This window comes from Hemiscyllium ocellatum, chromosome 18 (genome assembly GCF_020745735.1).
Source record: "Hemiscyllium ocellatum isolate sHemOce1 chromosome 18, sHemOce1.pat.X.cur, whole genome shotgun sequence".
Classification (NCBI taxonomy): domain Eukaryota; kingdom Metazoa; phylum Chordata; class Chondrichthyes; order Orectolobiformes; family Hemiscylliidae; genus Hemiscyllium; species Hemiscyllium ocellatum.
In genome coordinates, this window is record NC_083418.1 from 25,992,494 (window position 1) to 26,005,973 (window position 13,480).

At 38.7% G+C, this 13,480-nt stretch overlaps 1 protein-coding gene across 5 annotated transcripts in view; it reads left to right on the plus strand.

The window, feature by feature from the left end:
* The window catches only part of slc25a22a (solute carrier family 25 member 22a), a 193,204-nt gene that overhangs the window by 38,393 nt on the left and 141,331 nt on the right, over positions 1–13,480 (plus strand). The window lies entirely within an intron of this gene.

Below are 13,480 nucleotides of genomic sequence, written 5' to 3' on the forward strand. Positions count from 1 at the left end.
AACTGGGGTTCAAGGTCCTCCGGCTCCAGAGGTGCTGTCCGAGGGCCTTTGGTGAATTTCTGCAGTGCATCTTGTAGATAGTGCGCACACCAGCCACTGCATGTCGCTGGTGCTTGTGGATGTTCTGCTAATCAAGCAGGCTACTTTTGACCTGAATAGTGTCAAGCTTCTTGACTGTTGTTGGAGCTGCACTCATCCAGACAAGTGGGAAATATTCTTTAATACTCCTGACTTGTGCCTTGTAGATGGTGGACAGACTTGGAGGAGTCAGGCAGTAAGTTATTCGTCACAGTATTCCTAGCTTCTGACCTGCTCTTCATAGCCATTGTGTTTGAATGGTGGAAGATGGGAATGTTGCTTGCAAATCCACCATCTATGAACAAAGAAGCATCTATGAATGATATCTGAGCATTTATCCAAAATGTTTTACAGCCAATTAAATACATTTTACGTTCTTGTAATATCAGAAACATGGCAACCAATTGGTGCTTAGCAACATGTCACAAACAACTATGAGAATGATTAATCCATGTACATTACTTTGGGAGTAAGTTAATTGAGGCATGAAGGAAATGAAGCATTACTTGCTTTATATTATAAAATCATGCATGTTATTCTTTTGTCCAGAAGTGTGGACGATCAGTTAGCCAATTTCTACATCAGTACTTTTAAAGATTAAAGGGAAATATTACAAACCTAACAGAAGTGTTAGTGAGGTGGACTCTTAATGACCATCTTATCACCCATAGAACCTTATTAACTTGAACTGATGTACTCCATTAGCTTGTGATAGTAAGTGTCAGGCAGTATTCATGCTGCTATTCAGTTTTGTCCATACTGTGTATGTATGCAAACATTATTTTCAAGACACTACCTATTTGTATGTCAACCAGTTGACTGACTCAACTGTCACTTCTTGTGTTTTTAGACATTAATGTAGTACCTTGGGTCAGGTGGTTTCCCTGCTGTGCTCAGATCAGAAATTTCCTCCTCTTGTTGTTTGATGATGTTAATCTGTGTTATATGTTTTAGTAGTTACAAAAGCTTTCAGGCAACCATTTATGGAAATCTCAGCACTTTGTCCTGGGAACTATATTTTATTGTCCAATAAAGGTCCTAAATAAATTTTCAGGCAACTCATTGAGCAAAAAGCCCATTTCAGTAAAGTACTTACGTGAACACATTAGACTTGTAATGCTGTTTTTAACTGATCCAGTATGCAATCAGAATAATTACTAAAAAGCAATTTTGTTGTACAGTTTCTTTTCCTAATCTCCATTTTCCTTGACTACTTTTAAAATACTGTGTTTACAAGTGTGAATGAGTGAGCATCTGTGCAAAGATTTGATGTTCAAGCGCTTAACACTTAATCCCTTGTGAGCCTATTTCCTTTTCAGTAGGAATTCCTCAATCAGTAGGAATTAATAATGGGGCCTAAAGACAGGCTGCTAGACATCCACTAATAGATCTGTCTTTTGTTTCTCACAGCAGTTATTTCCCTGTGTGAAAAATATTTTTCCTGTTCTTTCAAGTGTTGCATTTTGGCATCTACATTGCTAGGAAAATTATAGCAAAAAGGAAGCCACTTTGCCGTATTTGTTTTTGATATAGGGTGACCGGATGCCATGATTTTGCTGCGACTGTGCTGGTTTTTCATGAAGTTTAACTCTATACAAAAATTAGTTCAAATGTTTTGGTTTTCTCTTTTTTTTTATTTCATCAAACATATAAACAGTGTCTTGGAGAAAATTTGAACTGAATGTCATCATTCTTTGCCTAAACACCTATCACATTGCATTTCATGCAATGGATCTGTAACCCTACATCATCACTCTGTCCCCTTGATATCTCCGAGAAAGTTACCATACCTTTTTTGCTGCTGATCATTTTATTTACTGTTGATGCTTATTGAAGATATTTTCTAATAACCCTCTTCAGAAATGTAATTACACAGCTCAGCAACTCAAGATCTCTAATGCTACCTTGTAAATGTTCAACAGAATAGGGGTGTGATTTTAGTTGGTCATATTTTTGGAGCAGACCTCCCACTTTCAAGTACACCTTCCTCCAAACACTGCCGTTGGTCAACTAACATGTCGATTACCATGAAGCCCTGCATTCTCATAGCTTTTTAATGTGCCCTGCTTTTGACTTCGGAAAATCTGGTCATCTGTTTTTATGTCAGCGTAGTTTTTAATTTCTCACTGGGAGCTCCATTCTTCGAGTCAGTAATATTTGTTTCCTGCATTTTAAGCGGAAATTGCAATATTGTTAAATGATAATAAATATAATACCATGATTGACTTGAAAGAAAACATTATTCCTCACCAATCCACACTCTTTTTGCTATTTAGTGCACAGTGAGTCGTTAGAAAAGGATAACAAGTTTATGACAGTAGTGCTTGATATATTACAGTAAAGTTGATGTATTTGCATCTTGCTACAATTACCACGATTATAATAGCATCTTGTTGTCACTTCAGTTTTGCATTCCTTTGCGCAATCATTTCTGGAGATGTGGAATTAGCCACTCCAGTGGTTTATGTAATTAATGGATTTCCAAAGAGTGATCAATTGATTTAGAATATTCAGAAGCCTTTGCTCTTGGGGAGGAAATATGTTATGAATTTGGCTTCATTCCAAACATTTTGCATTCCTGGTAGTGAAGCAATTTTTGCCAGCAGAAGGAATTTCCTGTGGTCCGAATCCTGCACTGTGACATATTTACTGTGACTGGGATAACATTTTCCAAACAAGAAAATAACTCACAGCCACTCTATCTTGGACATTTTCTCCAGTCCTAAAATCCTCTCCGATATCTTTCAATTCTGGCCTTTTAGAGAGGATTTCCCTGGTTTTAAACTGGAGGTGTTTCACTCAGTTGCCAAGGCACTAAACTCTGAAATATCCTTCTTAAGTACAAGTATTTGGTCCTTTTGTTGTCCAGTGTCAAATATTACTTGATCAGGCTGCTATAAAAGAGCTTGGAGCGTTTTACTTTGTTAAATGTGCAGTATAAATCTATGTTTGCCTATAAGGGCCAGGATATTCTGTGGTAATATCAATAATGTTCTGTGGCTTTTTCAAAACCAATTTATTACTGTACTATCAAATTGCTGGGACAGGTTACAACCAGTGTTCCTGAGAAATACAGTAGCGCGATAAACAATCTGAGTTGGAAAACAATACAAGAAATAAAACAACCACAATGGTATTGTATGAGTTAATATTCATTGTTTTAATATATTTCTTGCAGTTCAATAATTTGAAAGGCATATGTAAAACTGAGGGGACAGTGACCATTTGTTGTGGATTTTTAAAAATTAGCAACTTTTACTTCAAAGCTCTCAACTGTTTTTATTAGAATTTTATTTTCATATATTGTGACAACAGATACTTTTCTTAAATTGCTAAATTTACCTCCACTGTTGTCAATTCTGTGATAACTGGCAGGTTAATGCCCTAAGTTCACATGTATATAAAATCATGAGCTATTGTTTTTCAGTGTTTCATGTCTCATCTTTGTCGCCATAGTCCTCTCAGTCCTGTGGTTACATCGTGCCATTTGCCCAGACTGTATACTAACTGTACCAGGAGGCTTACAGAATTGGCACTCTCTTGTTAATATCTACTGTTTTAATAGGTTGTTACAGTCACAAAATAAATGCTGGTTAGTGTAGAAAAGTTATGAAACCGAACCACTTATTTAGCATTGTTTTATGCAGAATCTAACTCAAGTATATGTCAGTTCAAAACTAAAAGAGGAAAATGGCTTGTTCAAGGGGAATCAGAATTAAGGATTCATATCTCTTTCTCTTTCAGATGCAATTTGTGTACTACCAGTACTTTTTGTTTTAGATTTTTACTTCTCCTTCACTGTTTGTGCCATGAAGACTTGTTCCATGCATTGAATAGTTCAAATTACTACTGTTTGCCATCAGTGCTGAGCTCTGGATGATGGCAGCTGGGCTACACTGTCTGCTTCGCCCATTGAACTGAGAGTCACTTTTTATTGAGAAAAGTTAAGTAGTGAAGGATTTAAAACAACAACCTGCAATTATACAGGGGCATGAAAGGAGTAAAGTGTTCTAGCTGGTTTGCAAGAGTTAGCAATCTAAATTTAAATCTGAAAATAGAAAGTGATGTTAGGACAGCTTCATTTTAAGAAGCATCTTTGAGGACAGTGTGTGGTGAGGAGGTTTAGGAACATATCTTTCAGCAAAGGCCTGATTTAGGATGAATCGATTCGGAAGTTGCAAGCATTGTTTACAAATGGAATTTATTCCAAAATGTAATGTCTTTGAAAAGGGATAATTGCGCAAGTATAACACTTGCTTTAACAATGGCCCAGCTTTTCCTGAACTTCTCGACAGCAGCGGTATTATGGAATAGGAGGAGATGCTGGTTGATCTCTTGAACAAGAATCAAAGTGTAGTACGAAGGTGAATCTCCTAGTGAAGTGTAATCACCATTCCTACATAATGTCAGTGAATAAATTCAAAAGTTCTTTCAATTGGTGTAAAGTATTGTGAGACATCCTTGTAGGTTTGAAAGATGGTGTATGAATGCAAATCTTTGTTTCTGGTCCCTAAGGAATTTCTAATCTTAGATGGCCTGTTTATTTTAGGGAGGGCTATGTACAGTGGGGTAAATGTGCTGAGTCAACCCAAGCTGCTCACGACTAGTAAAAAGCAACCTGAATGGAGTCTACCTTGGGGGATGCGCACATTTGTGAGCAGATGGTTAAGCAGCAGAATTGGCAGAGACCTGGATATGCGTCACTGTACTCTCTCAGTGATCGTGTGATGCAAATGCTTAAAAATAGCTTTTTCACACAAAGTATCCAGTGTAAGATGATCCTTTTACTCTAAGCTGTTATGAGCCTATCATGTGTCCAATAAAGTGGGATTTGAGCAGTGAAATGCTGGAAGTTACATCCTTATGTGCATTCGAAACTATGCGAATGCATTTTAAGAAACATCTTTAAGGATCTCACTCCAGTAACTAACCTCTTTATTATCTATTCTCTCCAACAAGAATTGCATCTTCATCACTGGAAGGAAAATAAAGGTTCCAGGAAAGTTCCATTATTCTGTGTCATTGCCTCTGAGACATTCCCAGTAAAGCTTTACAAGGTGATCATTGATCAACTGCAATAATAAAACTTGAAACTGTACTGTCACATGCATTCTCTTCGAGCTGCATTCAAACTGTAGGCATCGTTGTTATTTTTAGAAACTTAAAAAAAAACTTCCTGGTTCTAATTGATATAATTAACTAAATGCTCATAAATGCAGTTCACAGATTCAAGAGTGAATGATGTGTAATTTCAAGTTAACCTCTTTGCTTGTTTAACTTGTCTTGTACAGCATGCTAGGTGAAGATGAATTAGTCACTGCTATTGGTGGATGTTGTAAATCTCAATCCAGCAAACTTTACTACCCTGGAATACTGTATAGTTTTATTCTCGGGCAATTCATTGATCAGGAATGAGTGTACTTGTGTCATGTGTGAGTATTCCAGTAAAGATTTTGTATTCACGTATGTCAAGGAAATTACTTAGTCTGAGACTTGTCTCAAGATTTTTTTTAGTGAATTCGTGGAGATGCTGTTATAGTCATCCCTTTCTCACAGTACTCTTTTCTCTCGAGGTGAACAGTCAGCCTATATTTATACAATGAGACAAACAACTTTACAATAATTCAAGATAAAGATAAGCACAGTGCAGCTATCACATTTGTTTATTGTTGCTCGAGGACAGAGAAACTAACTAGCTCAAGATGCACTTCCACTAATGAGTTGAAGATACACTCTCAATATTTCATCAAACTAAAATTACACAACCTCAGTCTTTGTCTCTCGCAGTATTTTTCCATTACAGATGCAAGCCTGAGAGCCAAGATGCCATTTACCTTGGTCAGGTATCACATTGTGCAGCAGTATACCAAGTTCTTACTACTTCCACAATGTAGGAACATTTTTTTCTGCTTAATATGCATAGAGTTGAATACATACACTGGACTGAATCAAAAGTCTTCCTAAGAACAAATTGTTGAGGATGAATTTGATGGGAAAGTTTAAACCTTTCTCATGCTAATTTGTTCATGTGTAACAGTATTGTCTTGTCAGTTACTGCTCACATCTCCCTCACATTTGTCATCGTCAACTCTTCCTTCTCAAATTATGTTTTAACCGTTCCTGTCTTCCCATTTATTGTCTTGTGTTCAGCCTCCCTTTCCTTTTTAAGCCTTTTCAAGCTATCACCCTATAAATCTATGTTTTAATTGCTTCAAGTTAAAAATCACACAACACCAGGTTATAGTCCAACAGGTTTAATTGGAAGCACACTAGCTTTCGGAGCATCGCTCCTTCACCAGGTGATAGTAGAAGCAGACTAGCTGTGAAAGCTAGTGCTTCCAATTAAACCTGTTGGACTATAACCTGGTGTTGTGTGATTTTTAACTTTGTACACTCCAGTCCAACACTGGCATCTCCAAGTCTTAATTGCTCCAGGTATCAAAACGGCTTGTCACAAAAAAGTAGCCCGTCTGTTAATGGTCAACCATCCCTATTCACCCTGTCTGTAGCCTAAGCAAGATTGACCACACTGTCCATCTTCAATGCCTCTCCACTTCACCCAGCTGGGTAGGGTTTTCTCACCTTCCTTCATGCTTCTCTAAGCAGTCATAGCCAGTGATACCAACCACAGTGATGTCCTGTCTTATTCCTGCCTGGTTAGCTCTGGTGACCCAAATAATCTTCCCTTGACCACCTCTTATTTCTCATCTACAAGCTGCCATTTAGCACCATCATCCATAAATACAGTACCAGTTTCCAAATCTACACTGTTGACACCCAGCTCCACCTAACCAATACATCTCTTGAACCCTCAACTGTCTTTAATTTATTGCACTGCTTTACTGACATCCACAACAGAATGAACAGAAATTTCCTTCAACTAAATGTTGAGAAGACCAAATCCATCAAAGCTGAAACATTCAACTGTGCCATTGTTACCTTAGACACCTGAATTTCAACACAAGCCAAGTTTTACCTTTTCAGCGTTTTACCTTCCTTAACACACAGATCTATGCCCATAGCATATCTCGCACCAAGACTTTTTGTCAACATCCCAGTGCATGTTGGTTTCAGACAAGTATTACCTTGATTTTTTTTTAAAAAAGTCATTTTTGTTTTGAAATTCTATCCTGACTTCACCCCCTGTTTGTCTCTGTGATTTCTCCCTTCGTGCAACCCCTTGAGTTATCTGTAGTCGTTCAGTGTTGGTGACTTGTGCATCCCTGACTTCACTTACTCCACCATTGTCAGCTGTGGCTTAAATTGTTTTGGCCTTAGGATGTGAATTCCCTTGCTATACCTCTCTAATCCTCTCCCTTTACCATTCTGGACCTACCTGTTTGACAAAACATTCAGGCATCTATGCCAACATTTCATCCTATGACTTTTATCAAATTTTGTTTGAAAATGTTTCAAAGCAGCACACTGGGATAAAGGTAAAGATGTTTTATTTTTCCCCAGGCTCTTCCTAAACCTTAATCTTAACTATTAAGGTTGCTCAGCTTGAAGTATGATCTCAGCTGTACTCAGAGATATGATTGACTAATTTTGACAAGTTCACATAATAATAACTAACTGTTACTTTCAGTTTCTACATTCTACCTTCCACTCTCTCAACAAGGGCATTGAGACTGTTGTGTTACCCCTATCCTCACATGAATCAATACTAACCAGATATCATCCCTGAACCCTTCCCAGACTGAAGTAAATTCACGTGGCATTGACGATAGTCTGTTTTGGTATTTCAACCTTTTTAATTTCACAGTGTTATAGTTTAGAGCATATGGGTATTGCTAGGAGGAAGTGAGGACTGCAATGCTGGAGATTAGAGTCAAGAATGCAATGCTGGAAAAGCATAGCAGGTCAGGCAGCATCCGAGGAGCAGGAGAATCGACGTTTTGGGCATAAGGTCTTCATTAGGCTAGGCTGATATTCACGCCTAGTTGTGAAGGTGCTGAGCTGCACCCTTGAACTGCTGCAGTCTATTTGGTGTAGGTACAAACAAAATATGGTTGGATAGTGAATTACAAGGTTTTAATGCAATTCTGGATGTAAGTTTGCTTGCTGAGTGGAAGGTTCATTTTCACTTAATGCTGTGACAGTGGAAGAACATCCAAGCCTGGAATGTGAATGGCTTGATGGAGAATTTCAGGTGGCAGTGTTTCCATATTTCTGCAGCCTTTGACCTTTTGTATATGGTAGTGGTTGGTTGGTTTGGTAGGTACCAAGGTGATGTTTTGCAGTACATGTTGTAAATGGTACATACTGCTACTGAGCATTGTGGTGGAGAGAGTGAATGTTTGTGCATGAGTGCCAATCAAACAGACCGCTTTGTCCTGGATGCTGTCAAGTTTTAGAGTGTTGTAGCTGCATTGATCCAGGGAGGTGGGGAATATTTCATCGCACTCCTGAATTTCACCTTGTTGATGGTGAACAGGCTTTTGGGATTTGGAAGGTGAGTACTTGCTGCAGGATTAATTGGCAAGAACCAGGGCCATGTTGAAATATTGATCTGGAATTTTAGTTTGGCAGTACACAGTAGTTGTGTTGCAGAAGCACCTTATGGCAGAGCACGAGGGATGATTCTGCAATCAGCCACAATTGCTTACCTAAATCACTGTGGTTACGAGAGAGAGAGGGGAAAGAGAGAGAGAGATGAAAAGCTTGCACGTGCCTTACGCTAAACCACTTGTCTGCTCTTAGCAGAATCTAGAGAAATGCTGTGTTGATGTAAGAGGTTATATTCCCTGGAGGTCAAATTGATGATCTGTTCCCACACTATTGGCAGTATCATCATCTTCTACCCAACTCCAACAGTAGATGCATAGAAATGGTTGGAGTTAATTCTCCAACACCTTTCATGATATTTTCTCAGACCACCTTTGCTACATATGTGCATCTGTTAAATCTATGCCGTCCTGTCCTTTTTTCTCTAATGAGTGGAAACAGCTCCTCTTGATGTACTCTTTCCAACCCACTCATGATTTTGAAACATGTATCAAATCTCCTGTGCTTGTACCTAAAGTATATAATCTGTGGAGTATGAGCTTCTCTGAGAAGGCTAGCATTGATTTCCTGTCCTTGATGAAGCAGTAGAGGTGATTTCAAACCGTGGAGCAATGTCAGCAGTAAAGTTGTCGCCGTTTAATACAATTGAGTACCTTACGAAACACTTAAGAGTCTATCATGTACATATGGTCCAGGCATCACAAGTAGACCAAATTGACAGAACAAGAGAACAACCTCTCTAAAGCAGTGATTCTCAAACTGCTTTTGGCTGTTAGACCCTTTTCAAAGGAGATAGTACTAACTGCTTCTGGCATCTAACTTATGATATATAATATGTCTGATATGAAAGTGCTACATTAAAAATAAAACTTGAAATAATGCTTACAAGAAAACATATTTATTTGAGTTGCTGCTACTGTGTACTGTTCAGTCCTGCTCCTCTGTGCTCTGAGGTCAGTGGACCCCCCTATAAGAACCACTGCTCTTAAGGATATGCATGAACTCATTTTTCAATGACAAAGTGACAGCTTCATTGCCAGCTTACTTGCAGATTTCTTATTTAATTTGAATTCTGTTTTCAAACAATGACCGCAGTGGGATTTGAACACTCATTCTTTGGAGTATTACTTCCAGATGGGTTAGCAGTGTATGATAACTTGCCAGATGGATGATCACTTTATCAGTTCGGATCCAAATAAATCTGTGGTGCTTTCTGTATAGGTGGCACCGGTGTATTTTAACGTAAATCTCATGATTACAGTGCGTTGAACGATATGAAATTTAATAATGTTGGGCGTGAACCAGGAGACCCTGTGGGTTCATGGTGACTGAATAAGGTCTTTTTCAATACTATTGCACTTGCCTTAGAGAACTGTATTGATGTTTTGGGAATTAAATTCTGTCCTCTGGTCAATGTTCTGTAAAACCTGTCAATCTATGCACTGCTTGCTCACATGCCCTGAGAGAATATTTTGTTTTTATCGTTGGCCCAGTCTTTTTTGTTAAATGGCATACAAATAATTGAAAATTGAAAGCAGGTACTTGACATTTTAGCTACACATGAAAGTAGATTGCCATTTACCAGAAATTGGATGTCTTTGAGGCTTTGGCAGCTGTGAAGGCATTAATAAAAGGATCTTAAATGAGATGGTAAAGTATGAAGCTTGACACAAATCCTTTTCTCCAATAGTTAGTTAATTTACAGAATGCAATATTAAAAATGTCTGCCTCCTACTTGCTAACCTAATATCTAAGCAGATTCTATTTATATATTTTCTTATCAACCCTGTTCAGAGATGTTATTTCACACCTCTGGAGCAGTTGGGACTTGATCCCAGGTATCCTAGCTCAGAGGTAGGAACATTACCACTTTGCCACAAGAGCCCTATAAGATGTCTCTCAAGTGATCTAAGCACTTCCCATTGCTGTCCTTCTCCTGTGACTTAACAATATAGAAGGCATAGTCCTAGAGTTTGACAGAATTGAAATCACAATTCTGGGGTTCAGCAGAAATGTAGAGGAAGGAATTGCTATGATTTAGCTGTACTGGAATGAGAACTCTAGTATTTGGTGGCATGTAACATAAATGTTTGCTTAATTTATATTTTGTGAAAAAAACCTACCTGTTTTTAAAATGGACACAACAAGTCTCAGAAAAATGGCCACCAAGCCAGAGATGTTTCTCATGGACTCAGTACATAGATAATCTGATTTTTGCTATGTCGGGAAGCAGTCACAAAAACTAATAATTTGAGGAGTAAAATGGTCCATTGAACTTTCCAAAGATGTGAAAACTCCAAAGCTTCTGTTACTAAAATAAGTAGTATCATGGACAGTGAGCAAGATTATCAGAAATTGCAGCAGGAACTTGATCGTATGGGAAGTGGCAAATGGAATTTGAGAGAGATAAGTGTGAAGTCTTGTATTTTGGAAAGTCAAATCAAGGTAGGTGTTTCATGGTGAATGGTAAGGCCTTAAGGAGATCAGTGGAACAAAGGGACTTTGGAGTTCAGGTGCACGGTTCTCAGAAAGCGGAGTCACAGGTAGACAGTGCAGTGAAGAAGGCGTTTGGCCTTCATCAGCCAGGGCACCGAGTGTAGCAGTTGGGAAGTTATGTTGCAGGTGTACAGGACGTTGTTGAGGCCGCACTTGGAGTATTGTATTCAGTTTTGGTCATCTTGCTATAGGAAGAATGTTATTAAACTGGAAAGACTGCAGAAAAAATTACAAGGATGTTGCCAGGATTCAACAGTCTGAGTTATAGGGAAAGATTGGACCAGTAGGACTTTTTTCTATACAGCATAGAAGACTGAGGGTGGGGTGGGGGGATCTTTTATAGAAATGTATACAATCATGAGGGGCATGGATAGGGTGAACTCACTCAGTCATTTTGCTAGGGTTGGGGAATCTTGGATTAGAGGTTATTAATTTAAGGTTAGAGGGGAAAGAATAAAAGGGAACTTGGGCAATTTGTTTTACATAGGTTGGTACACGCATGGAATGAGCTATTTGCAGAAGTGGTTGAGGTGGGTACATTAACAACATTTAAAAAAGACATTGGACAAATATGTTGATAGGAAAGGTATAGAAGGATATGGGCCAAGTGCAGGGAAATGGGGTTAGCGTGGGGAGCCATTTTGGTCGGCATTGATCAGTTTGGGCGTGTCTTCATGCTGTAGGACTCTGACTCTCTATATTGAGCAGAAAACTGGAGGGATGTCACAAAGAGATCCAGCAAAATTGGCTTTGCTTTGTGGAGTAACGAATTTATCAAAATTTACGTTTGCAGCCATTTTGATTAGTTGCAATATTGCAAGTTCAACAAGATTATGTTGAAGAGGATCAATGAACAGAGTCATTGTGAAGCAACCATGACTTTTCAACTGGGAGACAGAAGAAGGTAGTGAGTGATGCTGCACCAAATCAGGTTACCACAAGCCACAACCTGCTGTACAGTAGAGGTGACACAGAAGACACTACACTCACTTCTATGACCTGTTCTGCTCTGTAATCTCCAACTATTGGACTAGAGAAAGCATCACACCTCCCGAACCTGATTTTAGACATTTCAACCTATTTGCTTTGGAAAGATGATCATGCAAATGAGGCACTGGTCGGCGGGAATGATCTCATATTTTCTTCATACACATAGAGTCATAGAGATGTACAGCATGGAAACAGACCCTTAGGTCCAACTTGTCCCTGTCAACCAGATATCCCAGCCTAATCTAGTCCCATTTGCCAGTAGTTGGCCTATATCCCTTAAACCCTTCTTATTCAGATACCCATCCAGATGCCTTTCAAATGTTGTAGTTGTACTAATGTCCACCACTTCCTCTGGTAGCTCATTCCATACATGCACCACTGTGTGAAAAAGTTCCACTAGGCCCCTTTTAAATTGTTCCCCTCTCACCTGAAACCCTATGCCCTGTAATTCTGGACTCCCCTGTTCCAGGGAAAAGATTTTGTCTATTTACCCTATTCATGCCCCTCATGATTTTATACACCACTATAAAGTCAACCCTCAGCCTCCACGTTCCAGGAAAAACAGCCCCAGCCTGTTCAGTCTCTCCCTGTAGCTCAACTCCTCTAATCCTGACAACATCCTTGTAAATCTTTTCTGAAGCCTTTCATGTTTCATGACATCCTTCCTACAGGAGGGAGACTAGAATTGCTTACAATATTCCAAAAGTGGCCTAACCAATGTCCTGTACAGCAGCAACATGACCTTCCAACTCCATCTTTTCTCTTTTTGCTTATAAATACTTCTCCCTGCAATTTAGCTAATTACTTTGTCACATATTATAAATATAACTTTTATAAATAGTTGTGCAGTAAGCTCCAATTTTAACTTGTTGAAAACATATAGCTATGCTGCTGGTTGCTTTTAAATTGGAGCACTTAATGAATAGGGGCTACATGTGAGTTTGTGCAAATTTTTAGATCACAGACCACTCAGAAAACAAGACTGGTATGTGACAATGATGAATGTTTAGGTAGAGTTTAGGATTTGGCTCACTACTCAAAAGGAAGGCAGCTACACATCAGCATTATATACAAATAAAATCTCATTTTGCATATTTTCAGGATTCCACCAGAGCACAACTAATTGAAAAGGGGATTTCTGAAACCCCACAATGTTAGCCATCTCAGTGTCTTGCTTCACGTCACAATTCCAGTCAATGTCAAATGTGAACAAAACATGGCATCCTCCTAGAATTTCCTGCTGAGTCCCATCTGTTTACTTTTCTACCACATGTTGCTACTAGCCTTCTGTAAGATGTGATAAAAGAAACACTCAATCTGAGTGAAACCATTTCATTTACAGGCTTCCCTGAACAGTGGACTGATTCAAGGACTGATGGACAGTACTGATTATAGAATCAGAATTTCA